Genomic DNA, 22333 nt, shown 5'->3' with positions numbered 1-22333 from the left:
TGCAGCTAATAAACCCCATCTTCCTGATATTGTTTTCAAAACATAAGTTTTTTAAATGGTAGGTTATGCTAATGTTGAGGAAAATAAACTTTTTTCTTTATGTACCTCCATTACTTTTTTATTTCGCCCCAAAACTGTTCAATCAGTTCTGCCCCACCCTGTATAAGCTAGCTAACACATTTAAATTGTATATTGTAATCAATATATAACAAATAGTCAAATAGTTAAAGACTACTTATAGCCTTATAAGAATTAGCTAAGCTGCTAGCTTGGGCCGTTAGCTGCAACACACTGTTGGAGTCGTTCTCAGAGGAGGGAGTAACTGTAACAGGGAATGCAGATCGCTATGCTGCAATGTTGCAAAATTTCTTGCAGCCTTGGATGGAAAACATTGTTGAAAATGAAGCATTGGGAGAAGTGTGGTTCCAGCAGGATGGGCTACAGCTCACACAGCCCGAATGTCACTCAATGTTTTGAAATGCATGTTCACAGACTCTGAGGGGTGATTTATAGTGACCTGCAAGGTCGCCTGATTTGAGCATTTGCGATTTCTTTGCGATTTGAGCATTTTCGATCTAAAAGAAAGGGGTTAAGAAGTCGCCCTCACACCCTACCACAGCTAAGGGAATGGATTATTGCAGCAGAGGTTATGGCCATACCTTGTGTGAACGTGCTGAAGAAAACTTCCGAGAATGACTCCAACGGTGTGATGCAGCTAACAAACCCCATCTTCCTGATATTGTTTTCAAAACATGATTATTTTAAATGGTATGTTATGCTAATCTTGAGGAAAATAAACTTTCTTCTTTATGTACCTCCATTACTTTTTTATTTCGCCCCAAAACTGTTCAATCAGTTCTGCCCCACCCTGTATAAGCTAGCTAACACATTTAAATTGTATATTGTAATCAATATATAACAAATAGTCAAATAGTTAAAGACTACTTATAGCCTTATAAGAATTAGCTAAGCTGCTAGCTACGTACAATGTACTGCACACTTGATGCCTCTGTACCAAAAACATTCAATTTATTGGAACCTAATACACACTAAAGGCAACAAGTTTATGAACCATTTTGTCATTCATAGTAAATTTATGCTAAACCATGAATAACAATACCTCAATATAAATTAAAGACTGCCACTCAATATATTTAAATATATGAAAAAATCAAATAAATAAAAAAATTGAAAAAATAAAAAAAATCATGATTTTTATAAAAAAATCAAGTGATTTAATCACATGATTTAATCATTTTGATTTAATCATTCCCAACCCTGCTTAATTTAATAGGTTTTTAACTATTATTAATATTGAATCTAGTACTAAACATATATCAAGTTTCTGTCATTCTGATACATTACAATTTTTACGTGTCATATACACAGAAATACCTTATTGAGTTGAGTCACCACTCAGCACCTACTAGTACTACAAATTCATTGCTAGTCTCAACTCTCCAAGTGTCAGAACTTAACTCACCGCACATCATTTAGGAGCGGGACACTCTGGATGAGTGCACTGCAGCGCTCCAGCACCCAAAACCCTGCCCTTTTCTTAAGGGGAGCATCTGCCCCAAAAATTATCTTGGCCGTTTACAGACAGATCACTTTGAAACTTGGTACACTTGTATAAAATATAAAAAAATTTGGATTTTAATCATGTGAATTTAAAAAAACAAATAAAAAACAAGAAATTCTTAGAAAACGGCCATAAAAGGGCATACTGTAGAAATCTATCTCCTCCTAGGATTTTCAAGCTACAACATCGAGACACATATCATTCGATGTATAAAGTCTTTATCTATAAAATAAAGAAGGTATTTTTTGAAATTCTAATTTTGCGGAAGTGGGGCCATTTTTTGTAAAGTTATGGGAATTTTTTTTATTTTACCCCTTTCCACCCCTCATTTTTGCTGAATAAATACCAAACTATAAAAAAATTAGGAAAACACCTTCACTTTCTAGATCTTTTACTTGCAAATCAAATTGTATATGTCTCATTGTTGTAGCTTCAAAACTCTAGGAGGAGATGGGTTGGCAGTGACAATAAGTTAACTTTTCAGTAGAGCCCAACAAAGTTGCACACGCCTCAAAATAGACATTTAAAGGTGCAAGGTTGCAAGACAAGACAATACTGGAGCTCAATTTCTGTCAAGGATGGTGCAAACGACTGAGCGAGAACCATCACGTATGACTGCATGTGGATAACTGAAGCACAGCGTGTTCAGACTAGCTATTAAAGTGTGTTACTGGTGATTTCGGCCTATCTTAAATGTTAAAGAACTCCACCACCACCCACCCTTTTGCAATCTGTCGTGAATGCATAAATCAATGTACAGAGATGGTTTTGGTACTGTTCGATGCATCAGAATGCAAGCATTAAGACGAGTATAAAAACTAAAAAAGTCAAATTTTCAATTTTGGGGCAGATGCTCTCCTTAACAATTAGCACTGTTGCAGGACAAGAGTGCTCTCTCATTTGATGGCTCTCAATGAGGCTCTCACACTCACAGTCAAATTCCTCTACCTCCACACTATCAGTAGATGCTTCCCCAAGTCCCAACACAAGCCTCTGCTGCTCCAAGCACCACAGGCAAACCAAAATCTGAGCCCATAAGGCAGCCAAAATCTTCCATGTGGAACAGACAACTTAAAAGTTAGACAACTTCTTAGGAAAAAAGCCAGTTGGTTAAATGTGGAAATAATTCAGGTGGTTATTACTTAAAAGAAACTAAGTAACTTTTAATCACAAATTTACTGGCTACTTCAGAGATCACAATCCACACACGCGCTTTCGCTGTGAATGCAACTGACATTCTCCCTACTATGTTCTTCTTTTGCCCACTTTCCTAGGACTTGGTTCTTTACCACTTGCCTCACATTCGGACGGGTAGCAGGGGTTGGGCCAGACAAACCTGAGGTCAAAAGCCATGGTTAGTTAGTAGATCCAAGATGTTGTTCCGTACTTCGGTTAGTTCATTCAACTACCAGGTCCTGGAATTAGTGATAAATGCATGTTAGTAACCCTTACCTAACTGGAGGGCCTACCCAGACAGAGAGCCAGGGCCAGATGGTCCAGTCTGGGATGGCGCAGCCTGGAGCATCATATTTATTAGGAACGTGGGGAAATAAGTAATGTGATCAAGGCCTGCTGATGCTAATCTTCCAAGCTACATGGAAAGGTCCTGTACAGGAGTCACATTTACAGTTAGTCATGTGATGGGGAGGATCCTGTCAAGACCATCATGCTTCAACAGCATCAAAGGGATGGTTGAGGACCATTAGATTAGTGACTAGCTGGAACTACATTTCTTTTAAATGCCCAGTGTGGGGAACGTATTTAGTAAAGGCACTGACAATTGCACAGTGAACAGGAGGAGGGAAATGCCCACCTCCACACAAGTTTTGGTCTGTTTTGGAGACTCCAAGTTCATGGAGGGTTTCCTGTAGCCCAGTCCGAGCCATAGCATTAAGTGGGTATTGTAGTAAAAAGTGCACTATCGAGTCTATTTCCGTACACAAAAGAGGTTAGTCTCAGCAAACTTGAAGCGATGTAAATGTTGCCTGACTCCAACATGTCTAATTCGCAATCTGGCTAATGCCAGATTGCGAATTCCACTATTCTGAGATTACCTGATGACCATGGCCAATACTGCACATGACTTTTAATTGCCATCAAATGTCTTCCCTTACCTGAACTTTCAACTTCCTGATGCCAATTGTTGTCTCAGAATCTCATAAGTGATGTCCTAACTTCTCTTACCATATCTTCCTTGTACACCCCTGCTTCCAGTGATATTGCTCAGGCTGTGTCCTACCTTTGCTGTCAGGCCTGCCAGCTCATTCCCTTCAATGTTCTCATGTCCTGGAATAAACTGAATTTTTCAGAGGAAATGATTGGCTTATTGCATGAATCAACCTATGAATCTCAAAGACACAGGGTACATAAGAATCAGGCAGTAATGATTGAATCGATAGCAAACAGGACATGGAGTCGGAATATATTACTGCCCCAGGGCAGCTTCAAGGATTGCAAAGTAGGAACTGCAAGGCTTTAACAATTGCAAATAGCTCACACCCTAATATGCTTGTTTGAGGAGGAAGCCTAAAATTAATAATCTGAGTGGAGTCAGGGTTACAAACAGGGTTGGCAATGATTAAATCAAAATGATTAAATCATGTGATTAAATCACTTGATTTTTGTTATAAAAAAAATCAGGATTTTTTCATTTTTTCATATATTTAAATACATTGAGTGGCAGTCTTTAATTTATATTGAGGTATTGTTATTCATGGTTTAGTATAAATGTACTATGAATGACAAATTGTTATATAAACTTATTGCCTTTAGTGTGTATTAGGTTCCAATAAATTGAATGTTTTTGGTACAGAGGCATCAAGTGTGCAATACATTGTACGTAGCTAGCAGCTTAGCTAATTCTTATAAGGCTATAAATAGTCCTATTTGACTATTTGTTATATATTGATTACAATATACAATTTAAATGTGTTAGCTAGCTTATACAGGGTGGGGCAGAACAGATTGAACAGTTTTGAGGCAAAATAAAAGAGTAATGGAGGTACATAAAGAAGAAAGTTTATTTTCCTCAAGATTAGCATAACATACCATTTAAAATAATCATGTTTTGAAAACAATATCAGGAAGATGGGGTTTGTTAGCTGCATCACACCGTTGGAGTCATTCTCGGAAGTTTTCTTCAGCACGTTCACACAAGGTATGGCCATAACCTCTGCTGCAATAATCCATTCCCTTAGCTGTGGTAGGGTGTGAGGGCGACTTCTTAACCCCTTTCTTTTAGATCGAAAGTGCTCAAATCGCAAAGAAATCGCAAATGCTCAAATCAGGCGACCTTGCAGGTCACTATAAATCACCCCTCAGAGTCTGTGAACATGCATTTCAAAACATTAAGTGACATTCGGGCTGTGTGAGCTGTAGCCCCATCCTGCTGGAACCACACTTCTCCCAATGCTTCATTTTCAACAATGTTTTCCATCCTAGGCTGCAAGAAATTTTGCAACATTGCAGCATAGCGATCTGCATTCCCTGTTACAGTTACTCCCTCCTCTGAGAACGACTCCAACAGTGTGTTGCAGCTAACGGCCCCCATCTTTCAGATATTGTTTTCAAAACATAAGTATTCTAAATGGTATGTTATGCTGGCCTCTAGAAAAAAAAAACTTTCTTCTTTATGTACCACCATTACTCTTTTATTTTACCTCAAAACTGCTCAATCGGTTCTGCCCCACCTTGTATATTGAGAGGTTGAGATTGTATTGACATTTTAGGCAATTAGAAAGATTTTCCACCCTAATACAAGTATTCTAATTAAAATATTTAATTTCAATCTTTAAATGTGAATTTGAAACTAGAAACAAAACAATTACAATTATAAGACTATATATGAAATAATTAAATGCAGTGAATGGATATAAAATATTTGAATTGTGCACATGTTTATTTCAAACAGTGTTAGCTTTTCTCATAACTATATATAAAATAATTAAATGCAGTGAATGGATATAAAATATTTGAATTGTGCACATGTTTATTTCAAACAGTGTTAGCTTTTCTCATAACTTAAGTCTCGTTTCAAGTCGTAAGAGGTTTGTTGGGTTATCGTTCAGTTTATGTTTAGTATTGGTCTGAATTAAATGGGAACAGTGCAGTCAGTCTCTCAGTCACTACTAGTCAGTGTGTATAGAGGGTAGAGTCTGGTAGATTTATAGGACATAAAACTAGTAGATCTATTGATAGTGCTGTGCACTGTGCTATCAGCTACGTATCTGTTGTGAGACTCTTCAAAGTTTAGAAGATCTGCATTCCTGAAGTGTTTTTTATATTGAAGCCAGTTAAATGGTCAATATTTAGCTCATTACCTTGCTCCATAAAAAATTTTCAAAGCTAATGAATAGACTTATCAATAATTGTTTACCCAAAAATCCCTAAGTGGTAAACAGCACCTTGGCCTGTTGGCCATTATTGAAGGCAATAAGTGCCCTTTTTAGCCACCCATTATGATCCATATATCGGTACTGTTATTGTTAGTAGGCTAATTGCAACATAAAAAATAACACTTCAAAAAGACAAGAAAGCTGAAAAAATCAAAAAGAATCAAATAAATAAATAAAATTGTGAAAAAATAAAAATCATCGATTTTTTTATTTTTTTTTATTTTTTTAAAAAATAAAAAAATCACCAACCCTGGTTACAAACAACCACAGATGCAGCTGCTGATATTTCAGGCTGCGTGAACTTTGACTCATCTGTAAAAATCTCTATGTATCCTACATAGTTGGTAGCTTGGAAGTCACTAAAAACAGCTTTGGCCATTTATTGAGATTTCTCCCACTGGCATAGCAATAAAGTCTGCAAATAAACTCCCTCACATCTTCCCATGGGGGAATTGGGGACACAAGTGGAGCAGCATTGACTGCTGAGAGTTCGACCTCAAGCGTATTGGAATACACTGAGGCTCTATATACCAGAGGAGGCACCAGGATTTTACCTGCCCATGGTCTCATTCCTGCAGCTATATTAGCACACAGAAACTCATCTGCTACCACTACATGCCAAGGCAATTCTGGTATCCATCCATAGTACGTTAAGCTTACAAGCATTCTATGTAGTGTTAACTTAAGGTAGAACATGACTTCCAACTTCCAATGACACAATGGGAGAGGTTTTACATGCCCCAAGAGCAGTGCGGAGGCACTGGTTCTGAATGACATTCAGCTTCTGACTGAGGATACAGTAAAACATCGAACCATATTCCATTGTGCTTCTGATTACTGACTTATAAAATCTAAGCATCAATTCCCTATCAGCCCCCACTGGTGGTTTGACATGGATTTCTCTAAGTAGATTTTTGGGATACATTTGTCTCTCAGGAACTGCAAGTGGTCCCGCCACATCAGTCCTGGTGCATCCAGCAGAATGCCCAGAAATTTATACCTAGTCACAAATGCAATTTCATCATCACCAATTTTTATCACAGGACTTAGTATTGACTTACGTGCCAAGACCATACCCTTTGTTTTGGTAGGATTGATGGTGAAGACCCATTTTTTGGTCCAATGGTGAAGATGACTTACTTGACCTTGCAGCAAGGCCTCAACAGGCTGCAAAATAGGGCTGCTACAATATACTGCTAGATCATCTGCATACTCAAGAGATTTTGACATTATTAACACGAGGCAAATCAGACATGACATTAAACAGAGTTGGTGAGAGGACTGCTCCCTGTGGTAGTTCTCAGTTCTGCTGAGATTAAACACTCCTCTGTGTAAACCCCCTCAAAGAAGACCTTGAAAGTTTGTGAGCTCACGTATTCTTGTATCCATGCCAGTATCCGGCCTCTGATTCCCAAATTTTGCAGTATGCATGGCAGTCCCAAATGCCACACATGGTCATAAGCATAAGGATCAAAAAATATGGCAGCACATAGTTACCACTTTATCAGTGCACACTGGACAATTTCTAAGCTGGCAACCTGATCAAGGGCACATAGTCGTCGTCTGAAACCACTCTGCATTGCGCTTAATCCACCTGTTGACTCTAAAAAATATGTTAATCGTGAGCTAATGATGTGTTCCAACAGTTTTGGTATACATGGCAGGAGAGAGATGGGATGATATGATGCTGCATTGCTAGTTGGTTTGCCCAGTTTTAAAATAGGCAGAATAACGGCTTGCTTCCAAGATGATGGCAGTTCGCCATGCTCATAACTATAATTGAGGATTTTTAAAAGCCATCCTTCATACTCAGCAGGAAAGTGAAGCAGCATAGCATTGTGGACCATATCTTGGCCAGGAGCAGACATATTTGGCATTTTCAATGCCTGCTGCAGTTCATGCATAGAAAAAGAATCATTGTATGCCACTGTATGTTCTTCACTGACAGCAACAGCCACTGGTAGTATGTATGGCTCCCCAGCAAGATGAGCATCACTTACACCATGCTGCTCCGAGCAGACATGCATCATGCTTTGCAATTAAATTAGCTTTATGGGTTGGGTCTCTTATGAAGCATTGGTGCTGCAGAAGGGGAGTGGCTCGAAATGCTGCTTGTTTATTGGAAAGTTTGCCAATTTTCCTCCACACCTTAGCCACTTGCGCATAATAATAATAATATACGTTTCAGCGTTTATTAGGCCGTAGGCCTGTTGCTGATTCTTAACATTGCAGAACATTCACAGTATTTTGCGGTCTCAAACTCGCACCTCACTGCTCCAATTCTGCTGTACTTAACTGCCTGGCCTCCTTGCCAATTTTGACCAGAAACTGGCGCACATAGCTGGGATCGAACCTGCGCCTCTCTGCACCAATCCTGGTACTCTGTACTTTAACCACTGGGCCACTTCCACTGGGATTCCAGAGACAAATGTTTTAAATGATTCTATTTTTGCCTCCTTAATTTCCCGCTTCACTAAGGCCTCTGCTCGCCTGAATGCAATAAAGTTAGGCATGGAGGGGTGCCTCTTCAACCTGTTCCTGGCTGCATGTCTTTGTCAGGCCAGGTCAGCACAAGTGTCTGTCCACCATGGCTTTGAGTATTTGGGAGTTACCAACTCATGGGATCTCTTGAATACAGCTTCAGCAGCTTGTGTCAGTAAGGATGTGAATGACTCCAAATCCTCATCAAAATAATCCTTTTGGGCTTGGCCCAGGGTTTCTTCCCACTTCCCCCACTTGCTGGGGTTGATGATCCACATCTTTCTTGCCCTGAACGTCTTGCCCTGAAAATGCGGTCTCAAACTCGCACCTCACTGCTCCAATTCTGCTGTACTTAACTGCCTGGCCTCCTTGCCAATTTTGACCAGAAACTGGCGCACATAGCTGGGATCGAACCTAGCATTTTGAAAAAAAATTTTCAAAATGAAATGAAATTGAAGGATTCAAACCTAGCAAATATTACGAGACAATGCTATTAACGACGAGAAATTCTTTCTATTACGTTCAGTTGAGCTTAATTAGATTAGTCGGTAGATATAAGACAAAAAAACTATTTACCTTCACAAACTTCTCAATTGGAAACTAGCGCAACTGTTCGAAATGTAACAAACTGTTTATAATAAAAAATTATATCTCAGGGTCGGTTTATCATTTAGACAATTTGTATTTTTCGAATAAAAATGTTTTTAGGCAGCTTATACACAGAACAAGCACTTAGGCTGTTCAATACTAAGTCCTGTGATAAAAATTGGTGATGATGAAATTGCATTTGTGACTAGGTATAAGACTCCCCAGATTTGGTCCCTAGCAAGGGAAGGGTTATAATTAAGAGTGACGAGTATTGGCATGTGATCACTCCCCCTTTCTGTTTCCAGTTCCATGCTTGACTGAGGGACCAAATCTGGGGAGACAAAGGCTAAGCACAAGTCAAGCATAGAAAAATTTTCTGTTTGTACATGAAAGTAAGTAGGGAGGGAGTGAGGTATTATAAAACAAAAATCTGGATGCTCAGCCAAACTATCCACCAGGTTGTTGCTACCTGTAGTATTGTTGCAACGTCTTGAGTCTCACATTTCATGAGCATTAAAGGCTCCAACAACCACACATGTTGGTGTCAGCTGTCCAAAATATGCACTAAAATCTGTACTGGAGATCATAGCATTTGGATTGTAGACATTTAAAATAGTGAGTTTAGAGTTATGCCTATGTTTTGTTACAGCCTGTACCTCTAGCTCCCTACCTGCATATGCTCTCAGTGGTTCAACAGAACAATTGACATCATTCCTCACCAGAATTGCCAAACCACATCCAGGTCTGTCCTGTTGGTGCTTATAAAATGGGGCATAATTTATGAATACTGCATCTTGAGACTATTTAAGCCACGTCTCACTTAAACCCACCACATGGGGTTTAGATGCATTCAACTTGACTTTAAAACGGGATAGTTTTGAATTTAGCTACGACAGTTCCACACCAAGATCCTAAGTGCTCTATCACTCATTTAACTACTCTCTGTCTACCTCTGATTCCTTTTGCTCCAAATCCCATGAAGTTGGGTGGAGGATTCACTCCATCCAGTGCCTTACCAGATTGGGATTGAACCCTCTGACCTCACCAGGGTTCATCCTGCTGTCTTCAAGGCCCAAACTGCAAGGAACTCTTTTTCAGATTCTTGAGTAGAAGGGTTACAATTCTTCAATTCTTCTTGCTTTCTCTTTTCTTCTTTGTTCTCTATCTTTGACTTAAGTTTTCTCCTTTTGATAGGTACAAAAGACTCCTGCTCTAGGTCCAAAGTGTCACTTGATTGAGCTAAGCTTAAACTTCCCTCCTCCTTCCTAGTTAATGAGTCTACAGTCTCTTCATTCCTAAGCTCCAATGCTGAATTCACCAAAATTCTAAAATTTTCAGGCTCGCATACAATTTTTCCAAAGGGCTTTTGCATCTTCAAAATAATCCTTAACATCAGTACCACAATTTGGGAAATTTCATACTCTTGAAGAGGCATTGGAGTTTGAGGATCTGCCATAACATTATTATTAGTCAGCGTGCCTACCTCAACTTTTTACACAGATGTTTTTCAGGTTGAAGGCTGGCCTGGGGGGTGCCTCTTGTCTGCGTAGCCCCCCTCTGATCTGGAGACTGCTGAAAAAGTGCCTTAGCCAGAATACTGATTTGTGCTCTCTGTGTGGTTTGATAGTTGGAATGAGGCTGATTATTTGCTGAATGGACATGTTGTAATGCATCATGATAGGGACAGCTTCCTTTTTGCTCTTGCCTGCTCCACCTCTCTGACTCGTTTTATTAATGGGCTGCCACCATAACTGGCAGTGTGTGCTCCTTTACAATTGGAACACTTGGGTGATTGAGTATTCTTGTTTGGACAGTTTGCAACATGGTGGGGCCTGAGCAAACTACACAGGGCTCTTGACCCTTACAGTTTGCAGCATTGTGGCCACAGTCATGGAACTTGAATGTTGAAACATTGCCATGCTCAGTCTATGAACAATCTAACCGGGAAGCGCTGATAACCAATGTTGACATATTCTGTTAGTACCTGGCCAGAGAAAGTTAGCCTCAGGCACTTAGTGGGGATCATTTCTTTGCCCTTTGTTTTCCTGGATACTGCTTCCACAGCTGGTTCAGTATCTGATAGTAACTGAAGAATTTCCATTGGGTCAGCTTCCTCTCCAATGGGTCTAATTACTCCAGAAGTTATTTGCCTGCTTTGAGGTAAACGACATAAAACTTGGAAAGAGCCTATATTTTTGATAGCTAGTAAGTCAGCCAGCTTTTTGGCTGTCATCTCTTTACTTGTTACAATAATCAAGTTTCTGCTGACATTTTTGCTTACTGTCTCAATTCCAGCTAGCCCAAATGATTCATTTGACAGGTATCTAGTTAATCTTACCTCATTTGCAAAGAATGACCTGGAGTCCTGGTGGAATTCTTGTATATAGTGCTCAAAGGTACCTGTGGGTGGAGATATATCCCTTCCCAGCTGTGATTGGTTGAGATGTCATTCATTCCAGACTGTGATTGGTTGATAGGGTCATGATCTCATGATTTCTCATCCTCTCAAGACTGTGATCGGCTGATATCATCATGATCTCATGCTATCCAGACTCCACCTCCAACTCACTCACTCTGACTCCAGGTTGACTGGCTGCATAGTGACTGGCTGTCAACAAATTGGTTCCGCCAAAATGACATTTGGTAGGCTCTCACGTTCTGTTAGCCAAAGATCAAGTACCCAGTCAGGCCAGTCTTAGCTCCTATTAAAGGAGAGGAGATTACATCAGGATTATGCATACTATGTTGCTTCTCAATTCCACCCAGATATTCTTTAGAGGCAACACCTTGCAAGTGATCTGCAGATTCAGTTCTCTTGCCTGGGATTGAATTTTGGCTGCCAGTTGCTTTCCTCTTAACTGATTGGGATACGGTAGCTTTAGGCTGTGAATTTGGAAGAGTTGGTAAAGAAAGTTCTTGAATGTACTTGTATACTTTTCCCTTATCAACAGTCTGGCACTCTGGCCTTCAAAAATACTCATCTGATATGCCCAGCCTGTCATAGATCTACTTGGTAATGGCCACATTGGACTCTGAGTTGAAGTTGAAGGCTCCCCCAGGCCCCAAGTTTGGCTCTGAGTAGAAATCTGGTCTCTGAGTTGACGAGTCAAAACTTTTTATCTTGAGTTCTTGACCAAAGATTCAATCTGGCTATGACTGGCAGTAGGCTTGCCTTTATTTCCCTCATAACTGGAAACTCATTCTCCTCCAATTCCAAGCACATCATGATCGTCATCTGATTGTATACTGATTTACTAGTGCCAACTGTAGCTAGCTGCATTTCTGAATTCCGTTTGCCTGGCTGAGGTCAAAGATATCATACAGACCTCCTTAATCAAGTCTCCCACTTGACTCTTGAGTTCTCCTCAATCCTTCTGCCACTTCACTATCAAACATTTCTGCTAATTCCGTGTGCCCCGGTGAAGTAGAATCTATTACAAGAACATAACACACCATACTTCTTACCACTTTGCCTGCTCAACCGGTTCCTGTTTGCTATTGCACTTGCGCTCATTCAATCAATTTTTGTCCCTACTATGTTTGGAAGAAAATTCTTCTTTGTCTTCTCCGGATGTCCACGCTGGGTGGACTTAAAGCTGCAGGACAACCGCAAGGATGACCGTTGGGCCTGAGAGCTTCTGCAGTTTTAGACCTCTTGGCATGGAAGTCAAACCACTTTATTCTTGCTTATAAAAGGTCAGTGGATGTGATGGTTGAGCATGACAGCATGTAAGAGAAAAGTTACACATAACATGAAAAAAATATCAGAAAGCAGGGGCGATTGCTTATAGATCTTGGCACAATAATTGATAGTTAAATTGGGTAAACTAATACAAGTAAGATAATTCAAGTCATGCATGCATATGCATGCACATACATACGTACATATACACATATACACACACACACACATACACACTTATACATACATGCAAGCAACATTTCCATTTTGGTCACCTGTCTAAAGTTCACTAACCCTGCCTGACTTCAAAATGAATACCATCAAAAATTGAAAGATCTTCCTTTGTACATCAGCATCATAGTTACCTCCCCCAAAAGTTCATGCAGAGAAAATTGTACATTTATGCATCTTAAATTAGTTTTCAGCTCTTGCCTGGGCTGTGCATGCCGCTGACAAATGACAATGCAACAAGTAGTGCTCAATTGTATCCACAGTGTTGCACGTAGCACATTGATCAGAGTCACTCATGTTGAATCTATGTAGATGGCTTCTGACACTGGCATGTCCAATTCTGATTTGAGCGGCAGCACACTCCATTCTGCGGGACTTTAGGCAGAGCCAGTGTCGCAGTCTGTGTTCATCCATGATGTTGCTCAAAAAAGTCCCCTTCTGGGCATGAGCAACATGTCTTCCATGTTCTAGTCCAGTGTTGATGAAGTTTTCCTCTCAAGACAGTCAGGGACTCTTCTAGGCTCAACAAACTTAAGGGGAGCGTCTACCCTAAAATTGAAAATTTTTACTTTTTCGGTTTTTATACTAATTTTAAAGCTGACATTCTGCCCTATCCAACGGTACCACTGCCATCTCTCTACGTTGATTTATGATTTCACGACATTTCATGAAAGGGGGGCGGGTGGGGAGTTCTTCAAGTAATTAGATAGGAACTAATTAGCTGCTGAGCTCTTTCAATATAGTGTCTACTTGAGTTGTGCTGCAGTTACGTGTTTAGTCTCATCTTAAAGCTGACATTCTGGCCTCTCCAATGGTACTACTACCATCTCTGTATGTCGATTTTCACGTACACGACACTTCATGAAAGGGGGGCGGGGGGAGTTCTCTCAGTAATTAGATACGAGATAATTCGCTGTCCACCACTACAAATATAGTGTTTTTGTTAGGTCTGACTCAGTGTGCCTCCGGGCTTTGTAGGGATAGATGCGCATGTAGTTGCTCCCATCATCCTTGAGTGGAATCAAGCTCCAGAAACGTTTAGTTTGGAATCTATGCTACATTGAGCGCATATTGTGGTGCGCACGGGACTTTGTCACGCTCTCCTCAACATTCACACTTATTGTCATGGAAAACCTATCTCCTCCTAGAGTTTTGAAGCTAAAACAATGAGACATATACCATTCAATTTGCAAAGAAACTATCTACAAAGTGTTCATCCCGGTTTTTCTAGTTTCATTATAGTTTGAATTTTATTCTGCAAAAAGAGGGGGGTGGCAGGGGAAAATAAAAAAATTTCCAAACATTTTGGAAAAATTCCCCCCACTTCCACAAAAATTGGAATTTCAAAAAAAGGGGATGAAAATTTTTTAGATGAAGACCTCACGCATCAAATGATATGTGTCTCAATGTTGTAGCTTGGAAATCCTAGGACTAGATCCATTTCTACAGTACCCCCTTTTATAGCCGTTTTCTAAGAATTTCACATTTCTTTCATTTTTTTGAAAAATTCACATGAACAAAATGCGAGTTTTTTTTCCATTTTACATATGTGTATCAAGTTTCAGAGTGATCCGACTGTAAATAGCCAAGATAATGTTTAGGGTAGACGCTCCCCTTTAAGGCTGATTGAGCATTGAGATGACCCATATTGGCTGCCTTGTCTGCCGGTTCATTATCTTTTATATCATAGTGCCCTTGCACCAATTGTAGTACTATAGAGGCCTGCCTTTTGTGAATCAACTCTTGAATTTTGGAGACATATTCCCTGTATTCGGGACTGATGTTTTGAGCTGAGTCTCAGGTCCAAGCAGCAGAACTCCAAGGCCTTGAGTATTGCAAAGAGTTCTGATCTGATGACTGTATGGGCAGGGTTCAACCTCCATGTATTGGCACTCTGAATACTTGGTATATACATGGCTGCAGCTGTAGAACCATTGCTGTACTTTGATCCATCAGTGTATATGTGCACATAAGATGGAAAATTATTGTGGCAGTATTCATTGAACATACCTCTGTTAATGCCTGTGGGGGCATCGTGGCTGCAGGTGCTTTGGATGGGAAGCTGAATGTGAGGTTCCAAGTCAACATGTGGAGGGATGGGTGAAATGTTGGGTGTTGGAATTCTTTTAAACCCAGGAACAACTAAGCCGGTTAGGAGACTCCGAGCTCTTGCAGAGAAGTGACTGTTGGCAAAGTTATGCTCAGGGAGACCCACTTCATGGCAGATCTCATTTCCGGATGGGATTTAAGGACAGCACAAGATTTTCAGGTACCACTTTAGAAACAGGTAATCAAACCTTATCTCCGGTGGGGCTATGTGGGCTTCAATCTCTAAGGAAGTAATAGGAGATGTGTTTCGTGCCCCAAGGACGATTCTCAGAGCACTGGACTGAATCACTTTCAGTTTTTGAGTATGTTTTGCAGGGATGTCACTTAGTTTAAATAAAACACAGCCATACTCAAGTTTGCTGCGAATAAAACTGATATATACCTGCCGTAGTAGATGTCTGGAGGCACCCCAGCTACTGCCTGAGAGAGCCCGCAGAGGTGCCAATCTTCGGAGGCCTTCATCCTCAAGGTGAGAAATGTGGGCTTTGGAGCATCAATGAGTATTCCAAGAACCCTCTGCACAGTCACATTCTTGATGTCTTGGTTTGATACGAGAACATGTACTGGTTGAACATTGCGTGTTTGAGTGAAGAGTTGGTGGGAACACTTTACTGGGTTTACAGAGAACTTCCATTTTTCCAGCCAATGACAATGAGTAGATGTAAATAATCTTGCATCCTCTGCTGGGCAGCTCCAACAGAGTTGGAGACTGCCACTAAGGTGATGTCATCTGCATAGGAAAGGATTTTCACTCGAGGGGATTTTGGTAGGTCACTCAACATTATGTTATAGAGTGTTGGAGAGAGTACTGCGCCATGGGGAAGCCCCCTATTGAGAGGCTTCATTTCAGAGAAGCAGTTGCCAACCTGTACACAGGTAGTACTTCCCTTAAGGTAATGGTATATTCATTGGATCAATTGGGAGTCAAGCTCTTAGTTGATCTTCTTGTAGATGAGGCCCTGGTGCCATACACCATCAAAAGCTCCCTGAATATCAATATAGACTACCAAACTGTGCTTTCCCTCTATAGTTGCCTGCCTAATAGTATGTGTTAGCACAGCCAAAATGTCCATGGTGCTCCTGCAATGTTGGTATCCAGTTTGGGTGGGTGCTAGTAAGTGCTTGATTTCAATTTAGTGTTCAATTCTTCTTTGAATAATTCTCTCCATAAGTTTTCCTATGCAAGACAGCAAAGTGATAGGTCTGTAAGAGTTGACTTGAGTTGGGTCCTTTCCAGGCTTGAGTATGGGGCAGATGACTCCCAGCTTCCACATAGTTGGCACCACTCCACTGACAAAGCTAGTGTTGAAAAGGCTAAGGAGCTTATTTTTTATGTAATCAGGACTCTTTTTTAGGAAGGCCTTTGAAATAAGATCATTATGTGGCAAGGTATTCCCAAGTGACTGGATAGATGTTTGGAGTTCTTATAGACTAATTTCAGGACAAGTTGGCTCATGGACACCATTCACTGCACTTTCCACCTCTCCAGTCACCTCCCCATCCCCAGCACGGTTTTCAGCACAGGATGAATCATGTGTGAAATGCTCAAGGAAAAGCATTGCAATTTCATAATTTGAAGAGGATTGGTTGCCTATCAGAAGGTTTCTCAAGCCTTGTTTTCCCCGAATGCTCTTAATTGCCCACCACACCTTGGAAGAGGGTGTGGTGCTTCCCAGGGACTCAGTGAATTTCTTCCAGCTTTCTTTCTTCTTTTTCAGGTCAATATGTTTTGCTATTGCAACACAACATTTATAGCATATCAAGTTTAAGGGAGTTGGATGGCTCCATAGAAGGTTCTTTGCTCTTTTCCTTTCTTCAACAGCAGCCTTGCACTCTTCATCCCACCATGGGGTTATTCATTGGCATTTCTGTTGCATCTTGTCTTTGGGATGCAGTCATTTGCAATGCTGATGATTTTTTGGGTTATGCACATGTTGAGGGTTTCCACATCAAGAGGAGCAGGCATTTTGCTTAAGGGTATGGTGCTTTGGAGAAACAGAGCAGTCCACTTTCTCCAGTCAGCGCGTTTCAAGGCCCAATTTATTCGGGAACCTATGCTGCGCTTGTCACACCCAAAGCCAAATGTAATTTCCAGAGGGAAATGGTCACTACCAATATCACTGCCCAGATGCAGCTCCCCAAGAGTGCCCAAATTGTGAGTCGCAATGCAGAGGTCAGGACAAGAAGTTGTCCATTGAAATCTCTGATGAGGAGAAAACTGTTTCCAAGCTGATTAGTGTAATGTTGCAACTCCTGTACTGATATATTTTGCAAGGGTTATAGGCATTTAAAATATTAATTCTGCTGAAGTTGGTGAATATTTCCATGGCCTGGCACTCAAGGGAGCCAGCCGAAAAGGGAATCATTTGCTTAGCGTTATATATGATGTCTTTTCTCATTAAAATTCCAAGGCCTACCTTTTCTCTGATTCTATGTGCCCAAAGTGACTCGTATCCAAGGAATTTGGGTTCATTATTCTTCTGCCATGTTTCACTCAAACAGACCAGATCTGGCTTTCTTGCATATATCTAGATCTTGAGTTCTGAAACTTCTCCCTTAAGACCATTGCAGTTCAGTTGGTAGATTTCAAGCTGGGACTCTAATTCAGTTGCTTGTTGTAGGGAATTAATATTTTTGGTAGCCATTTAAATGTTCTTTTTCTTTAAACTCCTGGTTGACTTTTTCTGTTGCTTGTGAATGAATTGTGATTCTTCTTTCTCAGGGCGAAGTGCATTCTTGTATCATTTTAATATAGGATTAGTCTCTTTTTTGTTATGGTTATCTGTGGGTAAGTCAGAGTTGCCAGGCTGGGTGGGTGTGCAAGCTTCTATCAGACAGTCTACACTAGCTGAAACTGCATTGGTATTCCTGGAGTGAAACTCTTCCAGCAACACTTCAGCAACAGCACTACCAAAGTGCTTTCTTGTTGCGCTGATGTCAATAATTCCTTTTCTTTCTTGTTTTCTTTTGTGAGGTCAGTAAGATTAATTTCTTTTAAAAACTTACAAATAGATATGCTTACTTTCTGGATTTCATTTTTGATAAAGCTGGTTAGCTTCTCCATGGCATTGACTGAAGGTGGTTTTCAGAAAGTGCACAAGTAGGACTTGTATTGAGGTTGTGTCTCCTTGAAGACTGGGCCACTTGGCTGTAGGTGTTCTCTTCTGTTGATGTAGCTGGTGGGGAGGGCAAGCTGCTGTGGTGAGTGCCTTGGGATCTATGCACATCTGCTTGAGTTGTAGTTGTCTGGAAAGAATATTCTTTTGGTGCACCTGGTTGTTGTGACAAATTTTTTGCTGACTGGCTGCTTTGGTTCTCATTGGTGGTCTTTTGAAAGTGAATTTCTAAGCATCAAGTATGTTTGCCTTCTGGCAGCGTCATAGGACATGCCTGATGCCATCTCTCGTCAGCGAGTCTATTGCCTTAGCTTGAATGTTGTATCAACACTCTCTATGGCTGGCAATATGAGGCCCTCCACAATAAGCACATTTATATGTTGTTGATGTGCATACTTCTTTGGAATGGTTTCCTGCACAGAGCAGGCAGCGCACGGGTGCTGTGCATCCACTGGAGGGGTGTGTAGGTATTTGACATCTGTAGCATCTGAGCAGGGATGGGTTGTAGACTCTTACTTTGTATGCAATGAAACCAAAGAGGACTTTTTCTGGAAGTTGTTTTCCTTCAAAATATACTTTTAGGACCATGGACTCTTCTTTCAGTGATCCAGAAAAATTTAGCAGTTTGGTTATCTTGATTATTTTGCAGGGTTGTTTCTGTAGATCTAAAAGCTCTTCTAGGCTGACGTCCCACTGATCCAATGACACCTGAGCACGAGTCGATAAGGTCTAATGTTGGTCTGTAGCATTTGATTTCCCATTTCCCAAGCTTGGTTGTTGAAAGGAGTTTTTCTTGTTCCTGTTTTTCAGAGGGTTTGAATTCCACTGCAATAATATTGTGCCTCTTGTTAATGCGGACATCATTGATTGAGGAATCATGGATTACTTTTTGTAGTTCTCTTGCCACTGAGATGGGGTCAAAGGAGATTTTTTTGTGTCCAGAGACAGTTGTTAACTATCACCATGTTGTTGTTTCCAGATGATTTGTCAGTTGCATTGGTTGGAAATGATTTTTATTGTGTTTTTGGCAGATAATCTAGGAGCTTTGTTGGTCTTAGTGTTAGCAGGAGTAGCTGTTGGTTGGATCAAGCTGTCTGATTCTTGTTCAGATTTGGTACCAATCTGCCGTTTTTGCCTTCTACGATTAGGGGACCCTTATTGTATGTCCATGCTTGACCTAGTTGTTCCATTGTTTTCTAGCACCCCAGGATTGGGTTGATGGCCAGTGATGTCTTCATCTGAAGATGCTTGGAGTCCAGATTGCAGGAGAGGGCCAGCAGGATCTTGTGTCGGAGTTTCTGACACAATGTTCTCATCATCACTGTTAGGCATGTCAGACTCTGACTCTGCCATTATCATTATGCATTTATTACCTTCAGTCACAAGTAGCAACTTACAAAGTTATACAGAAAAATAAAATAAATGCTAATATAAATAATAAATGTAATAGAGCAAATAGTTAGGTAAAGAAAAATAAATATAATTTTTTTTCAATAGTGGTACATAGATGAAATATGGGCTACAAGTTTACACAGCAAATAGCTACAGCATAAATAAAGTCAAAATAATATTGATGTTGATAGCAAATACCATCAAATGGGGTAAAAAGACAGGTGGGGTAAATTGGGACATTCATCCTACATTTCGTAGAAATGTAGCAGCTTAACTAATCAAAATATTGCAAAACTAAGAATAGTGGCGTAATCTTCAACATTTTTACTACCTATCTATTATGTATAAAGCTAGTCAAGAAATCAAACATTTACTATCTCTAAAAAATCGCTGAAAAAAAGTGTGAAAAAAGCGATTTTGGAAAAGTATACCTCTGCTAAAGTCTGGAGCAAAAAATTTTTTTACCGTATTAAAAAATTTTACTTACATAAAAGTTGCACCCAGGTGCCATCTTGAAAACGTGATTGACAGAATTTGCCTATCTCATTCCGAAAAAAATGGCAGCCATTTCCGCACGGCAGGGTTACTTGGGAGACCCCCCTGGGGTTATTAGGGATACCCTTAAAAATGCATTTACAGTAGAACCTCAGTTAGCAACGGTTCTAGTTAACAAAAAAATTGATTAACAACAAAGAATTTTGATTACATTTACCTCGCAGTCCTTGCTCAGCAAAAAAATTCACTATCAAAAAATTAGTGCATCATCGGTTGTCACAAAATTGTACATAGAATGCTATATATAGAATTGTGCACCAGGCATCATAGAATGAAAAGTAATTGACCTAAACTATGATTTATTTGTCCAAAAAATATGATGGTTGTCACTAAAACATTATTTTCTGTTTCAGGTATGTTTTTCATGCTCTTTTTTGTTATAGTGAAATCACTTGACTCAATTAAAATTGTGCAAAATTACAAACCATCATGTAAGCTTAAAGGTACAGAAGAAATGCTACATGGCTGCTGATATAAAGCTTGCAGTGGACAAGGTCATTGTCAATGCTCAATGGCATGTCCATGGCATGGCATGGACAGTAATATCACATTAATAATACGGATTATGGTATATAATGAATATGGCAATATAATATCAATATAATTATAGGAAAAACAAGTAAAAACCACAGAAAATGTCATTTATTTTACATCTGCATCATCTACAATGGAAGAAGAGGACTTCAAAGTACTATTAGTAATGGATGAGTACACTCTGCATGCTTCAAACATTTTAAAATTAACTTTTATTGCAAAGTGTCCCGGTCTCCCGGATTACCCCATTCCCTGGTCCCAGGGGTAAATCAGGAGGGTTTTATTTTGCATCTGGCACCTTACGAATAGCATATGGAATTTTTTTGAAGATGCCATTGGATAGCCCTTGCAAAGAGCTATAAATGAGCTTAAACTTGTTTCTGAAATGTTCATGGTAAGAAGTTATTAACAAAAAACACTCAAAACCATCCCTTTTTACCCCGTTTGATGGTACTCTAATAATACTACCAAATTCTGGACCTCAAGTAAAAATTATGCAGGAATCCTAACTGATTGGACTTGGGACACAAAATATACACTTGACACAGTTCACAGATGACACAGAAACAGAATATTCAAAGATAAATGCAAATAAAGAAAAAACAACAAAATCACATAACACATTCACATTGACAAGTTATTTAATGATCATGATGTGACCTAGGTTTCAAGAAAAATAATATAACTTTAATATGCAAGAGATAATAGTGAACTAAAATAATGGGATTTAAACTACCGTACCTAAATTCAAACCTTGGCTGGTCCACAAACCTGCGTCCTACATGCTACCTCTTCTCAAATCTCATGGATAGAAGAGGAGGGGGGAGGGGCGAGAAAGCCAGCCGGGTTCTTGACCCCGGACGGAACACTCGTTAAATATACAAGAGGTATATATAGAAAGACAGACTGTACAGTCCAAGATCAATTTAAACGTGATTTATCAATGATTATTTGCCGGTTAACTCAAGGGCTATAGACACTACTCACACTCACACTAGAGATGTTCACTCGATGAACGCAGCTGACCCTCTNATATAGAAAGACAGACTGTACAGTCCAAGATCAATTTAAACGTGATTTATCAATGATTATTTGCCGGTTAACTCAAGGGCTATAGACACTACTCACACTCACACTAGAGATGTTCACTCGATGAACGCAGCTGACCCTCTGACTGAGCTCTGAAGAAAATTCAACCACCTACAAGGCTCACGGCTGCGCGTTTACTCGTGACGAGTTCGTTACGTGTTCGTGCCGAGGGCAATGCTCTTTTATTACACAAGAACAATTGTGTAAATTTATTTATTTAACCTAAACATTATCATACCTCGTAAAGTCGGCGACATATTTCTATTTTCGATTTAACTTGCTATGCTAACTTTTCATCGATTGGACTCATTGGAGTAAGATTCATCCCAGAAGAGTCGATGTCATCGTTGACTAGTAGTAGTCTAGTACGTGGTCGTTGACCGGTTAACCACGCAGCACACATTTATTAATTAAAAAATAAGTAAATAACAATATAATTATTCTTAGCCTCCCACCCTTATAATTATTAATGCCGGAGGCCAGCTTTGTTCAATATATACCTCAGTTCATATTCCTTGCCTTATACGAGCAAGTTTGAGGGCATAAAAAGCAACCTAACCACTAATAAGTCCTTCATTTT

The 22333-nt window shown here is 39.9% G+C and overlaps 1 protein-coding gene across 2 annotated transcripts in view; it reads right to left on the bottom strand.

Moving 5' to 3' along the window:
• The window catches only part of LOC108672891, a 41363-nt gene extending 19794 nt beyond the window's left edge, over positions 1 to 21569 (bottom strand). Inside the window, exon 1 of one of the 2 annotated variants that reach the window (XM_018160664.2) lies at positions 21436 to 21569. The gene's annotated coding sequence lies outside the window, so the exon portion shown is untranslated. The remainder of the gene's footprint in view (positions 1 to 21435) is intronic. The other variant, XM_018160673.2, reaches the window with a different exon arrangement.
• Between the last annotated feature and the right edge of the window lie 764 nt (positions 21570 to 22333).

This window comes from Hyalella azteca, unplaced genomic scaffold (genome assembly GCF_000764305.2).
Source record: "Hyalella azteca isolate HAZT.00-mixed unplaced genomic scaffold, Hazt_2.0.2 contig5370, whole genome shotgun sequence".
Lineage (NCBI taxonomy): Eukaryota > Metazoa > Arthropoda > Malacostraca > Amphipoda > Hyalellidae > Hyalella > Hyalella azteca.
Note: the sequence above shows the minus strand (reverse complement) of the source record. Positions and strands in the feature narration are given on the sequence as shown.